Genomic DNA, 6,214 nt, shown 5'->3' on the forward strand with positions numbered 1-6,214 from the left:
GGGACCTTGTAGGTCATCTAGTCCAACCCCCCCAAGCAGGAAACCCTGCCATTTCTGACGGATGGCTTCTGAAAGCTTTTCTTCTTCAATCTCTTCTTGAAAGCTTCCAGTGATGAAGCTTCCGAAGGCAAAGAGCTGTTCCATTGGTTAATTGTTCTCACTGTCTGAAAATTTCTCCTTATTTCTAAGTTGAATCTCTCCTTGTCTTGTGGCTAAACTCTGAAAAAACTCTATTGCTAAGTGAGACAGTTTTAAATGAATGTTGGCCCCTTTTAAGACATTTCTTGCCACAGTTTTTAAGTGAATTACCGCAGTTGTTAAAATTAATAACATGGTTGTTAAGTGAATCTTGCTTGACCGTTGACTTGGCTTGTCAGAGGTCAATGGTCAAGCGAGGGGAAAGGTGATGATCACATGACCCTGGGATGCTGCAACCGCCATAAATACGAGTCAGTGGCCAAGCATCTGAATTTTGATCATGTGACCGGGGGGATGCTCCAACTCATTAAGTGGGAAATATGGTCAGAAGTCACTTTGTAAGGTGCTTTCTAACTTTGAACAGTCAATAAAGGAACTGTTGTAAATCGAGGGCTAACTGTACTAGGCAAGGATTAAACAGCAGAGGAAGAGGAGGAATAACAGTCATCTCCCAATAGGATCAATGGAAAGCGATTGTCAGGCTTCCAAATAGCCTCCAAAATTAAATCAGAGTCCGAGGCAAAGGATTCCTCAAAGTTCCAATTTATTAAGAGAGCCATGTTGGCACATCTGGGAAAACCCGAATCTGAAAGCTTCCTGGTTTTCCCCACCCAGCTGAAAGTTCAAGGTCTTGCCCACACACCCACAAGTCCATCACAAGGTCCAAGCTCCCACTGCCCTGCTGGCAGTTCCACCCATCCAGTTCGGGTCAGGTGCAGAGACAAAGGATGACCTTGGCTTTCTAGAAAGAATTTTGTTATGGCTACATAGCATCGAACTCCGTACAATCCCCCCTCCCATTTCCCCACAATAGAAAAATGCATAGTAGAATAATAGAAAGTGTGGCAGGCCAAAGATCCAAAAGAAAAGATGGCTGCAGGCCTGACAGCAATTCTGTGCAGCCAAGGTTATCTGAGGGACTGCCCTCACATCTTATCAGTCCCTTTGGTAGCGGGAGAGGCAGGCATGCTAAGGGTCCCATGTGCCAGAGTTCAATCCGGCAGGACAGAACTGTGATGTTAGCCCCAACCATTATGGCCTTCCATAAGTGTTGAATACTCACCAGTAAACAGAGTGAAGCCAACGAAACGGAGGCGTCACTCAGGTCCGCCATCCAGGCGGGAAGAATAGTTTAAACGGATTGGTCAATTTGTCTGGCAGTCCCTTATTTCTGTTTACTGATGACTATTCAACAATAAGCTGTCAAATATTTTTGCTAGGTATAATACCAGAAAAGTATGATAAGGGGGATTTGTATATAATGCTACATGTTTTGACAGCAGCAAGGATTGTATTTACACAGTACTGGAAAAATGAGGAAATGCCGAGAGAAGATTATGTAATTAAAATAATATTAGATTGTGCAGAAATGGGTCAACTGACATTAAAAATAGAAGAAAAAGGACAAAGAGTATTTTCAAACATGGGGTTTATTTATTTTATGAATGGTTGGATAATAGAGGTAGAAATTAGGAGCTAGAAAAGTAGTATTATGTAAGCAAATGGACCCTGTTCACAAAGCACTTATGTATGTTAAATGAAAATGTATAAATAAACTGTTTTTTTTAAGTTGGGTCCATCCATCCATCCATCTGTCCGTCCATTCCCCCCCCCCCCCAACAAGCCTGTGTGTCAGCATCCCTCCATTATATAATTAGGAAAGAAAGACCAAGAGATGTCCTGGTAATAGTGATTATATTGTATGTAACATCTTCCTCCTCATGCTTTGTGATTCTTTTTTAAAAGATTTGTAAAATGTTTTCATTGTAAGCCATAAGGGAGGCCATATCAAGTTGACAAATAAATACATGGTTAAATCAAGCAGATGTAAGGAAAGGGATTGTTGGAAAGCGCTTGCAAAATCACACAAAATTGTGGGACTGGAGTTTGTGAAGAGTTGATCTAATAGAAGATACAAAAGAGATGCTTGGTAGGATGATGAAATGTAAGCTGTGGAAGGGGCAAATGCAAAATAAGAAAATTATTACTACAAAAATAAAGATGAGGGGATGATAATATGTATGCTAATACTTATATGCATAAAAATATAGGTCAGAAATATAGCCCAAGATGGCAAGGACCTGTTAAAAGAGCTAGAGAAAATGCAGAATAATTTTGATGGATATATTGCAGATTTGAAACTGAAACACAAAAGTTAGTGTAGAAGGCGGGGGGGGACGACGACAATGAAATGAATGGTCTGGTAATGTTTTAAAAAATGGTACAGCTGCAGGCACAGACAGTTTAACTGGAAAAAATGTTAAAGTATGGATATCATTTGCTTGTGGAGTGACTGGGCAACTTGTTTAGCAGGTATGAAGATTGAATTAGCAGCTGATGTTTGCAAGGTGCTCTCACTGTTTCATTATGCAAAGAAGAAAGAAAGAAAGAAAAGAAAGAAAGAAAAAGACTGATGTAAAAACTATAAAAAAGACGTGGAGACTCTAGAAAGAGTGCAGAGAAGAGCAACGAAGATGATTAGGAGACTGGAGGCTAAAACATGAAGAACGGTTGCAGGAACTGGGTATGTCTAGTTTAATGAAAAGAAGGACTAGGGGAGACATGATAGCAGTGTTCCAATATCTAAAGGGCTGCCACAAAGAAGAGGGAGTCAAAACTATTCTCCAATGCACCTGAGGGTAGAACAAGAAGCAATGGGTGGAAACTAATCAAGGAGAGAAGCAACTTAGAACTGAGGAGGAATTTCCTGACAGAACAATCAGTAGAACAACTTGCCTTCAGAAATTGTGGTTGCTCCATCATTGGAGGCTTTTAAAAGAAGAGATTGGGGAGCCATTCGTCGGAAACGGTATACAATCTCCTGCTTGAATAGAGGGTTAGACTAGAAGACCTCCAAGGTCCTTTCCAACTTTTTTATTCTGATATTCTATTCAGGGTGGGGGTGGCTTGTAAAACCTGCCTGAGAGGGTGTTTGCCAGATATTCCAGCATTACTGTGCCTTAGCATAAATGTGCCTGTCATACCAGCCCTTTTGATCTGTCCATGCTTGCCATAAATTGCTCTGTTCATTTAACGTCTGTTACTTTTCACTTTCTAAAACCTCAGTGTTGTTTGGCCCAGCTGATGCAAAGAGCTTGAAGAGACTGCAGAGAGCAGATGCCTGGGGAAATCCTTCTTTCGAAAATGGGACTGCCAGGCAGAAGTGATTTGTCAGAGCAACTAACAATCATCTCTCTTTTCAACCTACGAGGATTTTATCGCTCCTTGTTGTTTTCAGCAATCACCATCTGTTTAGAATCTTGTTTTACATTTCTGTTCTGTCTGTTTCTATACCCCATTTTCTGGTTGGGTTGCTATGAAAGACATTTATTTTCGAATAGAATAGAATAGAATAGAATAGAATAGAATAGAATAGAATAGAATAGAATAGAATTCTTTATTGGCCAAGTGTGATTGGACACACAAGGAATTTGTCTTTGGTGCCTAGGCTCTCAGTATACATAAAACGACAAGATACATTCGTCAAGAATCATAAGGTACAGCACTTAATGATAGAAATAGGATACAAATAAGCAATCAAATCAGACTAGGAAACAATAGCAATATAAATTGTAAGGATACCAGCAACAAAGTTATAGTCCTGCAGTCATAAGTGGGAGGAGATGGGTGATAGGAACAATGCGAAGATTAAAAGTAATAGTATTGCAGCCTTAGTAAATAGTTTGACAGTATTGAGGGAATTATTTGTTGAGCAGAGTGATGGCGTTCGGGGAAAAACTGTTCTTGTCTCTAATTGATGTGATGTGCAGTGCTCTAGAGCGTCGGAATCTATCGCACAGGAATTATATAAGCTGAACTGCTTATTAAATGAGATGGAAAGATGGAAACAATGCATGTTTCTTATGAGAAAAAAGTGGAAAGAATCACGTGCAATTTAAGCTTCACATAAAAATGTGTTAATGAGAGCTATAATCAATCACAATAGAGCTGGAAGGGACCTTGGAGGTCTTCTAGTGCAACCCCCTGCTCAAGAAGGATACCATTTCAGACATGTGACTGTCCAGAATAAAGAATCATCCAGTTGCCCCACTTACTACCCTGGAATGTATTTGAAAAGGGAGGGGAAACGGTGTCTTGATTGCTCCTATTCCATAAAACTCAAAAGTGCCCAACCTTTGATCTTAAGCAGAGGTGTTATTCACTTACTTTCCCTACCGGTTCGCAAATGTGAGCTCATGAACCCTCTCCACACATACGCTCAAACCTCTGTGCATCCGCTTTGATCACTCGTGCGGCTTGCACGCATGCGCATAGCTTGAAAACGTGCCTAAATAGGACGGCATAGAGCCAGGGCAGGTGGGCGAGGCCACCCGCGATTTCCACCACTGGTTCAGGAGAACCGGTCTGAACCGGCTGAATACCACTTCCGGTCCGAATGCTAGTTTGAATCACTCACCCTTTTGTCTATGGTGATTCTCAGTCATCCAGGTCATGGTTGTCCCAAAGATGCTTTTTCAAGAAGCAACTGGACTTTTTTTTTTTTTTGAAGACATTTCGCTTCTCATCCAAGAAGCTTCTTCAGCTCTGAATGGATCCTTCCAAATCTTTCCATTCCCCACCATCCAAAAATCAGAAAGTCCATCTGCCTCTTGAAAAACCCCAAAGCTTTTCTTACAGGGAAGAAAGGCTATTAGATTGCACAAGAACCCTAGAGGCCCTCTAGTGGTCAGTTTCAACAGCAATCTAGACCCCCCCCCCTCTTCCCATCTGTGTTTCTGCATCACGGCAGCTTTGAGACGTATGGACTTCAACTCCCAGAATTCCTTTTCTTTCTCATGTATTCACAATTCCTTCTTATTTTTTTTGTTTCTTTTGTAATATTTGCATTGCTTTGATTTTGCTAAAATAATTCCTCAATAAAATTATATTCATTGCATATTTAGTATATATTTATGCAAGGAATCAAAAGGGACGCGGAAGCTCAGTGGCTAAGATGCTGAGCTTGTCAATCAGAAAGGTCAGCGGTTCGAATCCCTATCACCGCATAACGGAATGAGCTCCGGTTACTTGTCCCAGCTTCTGCCAGCCTAGCAGTTCAAAAGCATGTAAAAATGCAAGTAGAAAAATAGGAACCACTTTTGGTGGGAAGGTAACAGCGTTCTTTGCGCCTTTGGTGTTTAGTCATGCCGGCCACATGACCACGGAGACATCTTTGGACAGTGCTGGCTCTTTGGCTTTGAAACGGAGATGAGCACCGCCCCCTAGAGTTGGGAACGTCTAGCACATATGTGCACGGGGAACCTTTACCTTTATCTTTTTATGGAAGGAATCGGTATGTTGCAAAATACCAACTTGGATTTCGACTCCAAGAATGGCTGGCTGAGAATTCTGAGAATTGAAGCCATCTTAAAGCGTCCAAGGCTGAAAAACGCTGGGTTTTTTTAAAATCTTCCCCCAACATCTAGTTATGTATGGCAGGGGTCTTCAAATTTGGTAACTTTTAGACTTGTGGACTACAACTTCCCTAATTCCCCAGTCAGCATTGGGAATTCTGGAAGTTGAAATCATAACTCCCTGATCTAGGGCTAGAAAAAGATTTGGGGTGGGGGGAGGGGCAAAGTTTTCTTCATTCATTCATTCATTCATTCATTCATTCATTCATTCATTCCATTTGTATAGCTATCCATCTCAGCCAAGTGACTCTGGGTGGCTTACAATTCTCAAGCATCACAAACTTAAATCAGGGATCCATCTGTTGTCTCACATTCTGACAGGAAGATTTCCTCTTTTAATCCTTTTGCTTTTATGCTCCAAACTTTATTTTCCAAATTTTGAAGCTTTCCGAATTAAACCCTTAAGCCTTTTAAAGTGCCTAAGGAGATTCTCAGTCATCCAGGTCATGGTTGTCCTGTGGAAAGTTATCACTCAGTCCTCTCCCAGAGAAATGAAATATCCTAGGAAATATGGAAACGGCAGAATACTATATTTCCCTGGATGTGAAAAGGAAGAAACATGTTTTAAATTGAGAATAGCTCCCTGTAGCTTCCTGCCTCCA

The sequence above is a fragment of the Thamnophis sirtalis genome, unplaced genomic scaffold, assembly GCF_051295495.1.
Source record: "Thamnophis sirtalis isolate CommonGarterSnake01/CBP01778 unplaced genomic scaffold, rThaSir2_p1.2 scaffold_3, whole genome shotgun sequence".
Taxonomy (NCBI): domain Eukaryota; kingdom Metazoa; phylum Chordata; class Lepidosauria; order Squamata; family Natricidae; genus Thamnophis; species Thamnophis sirtalis.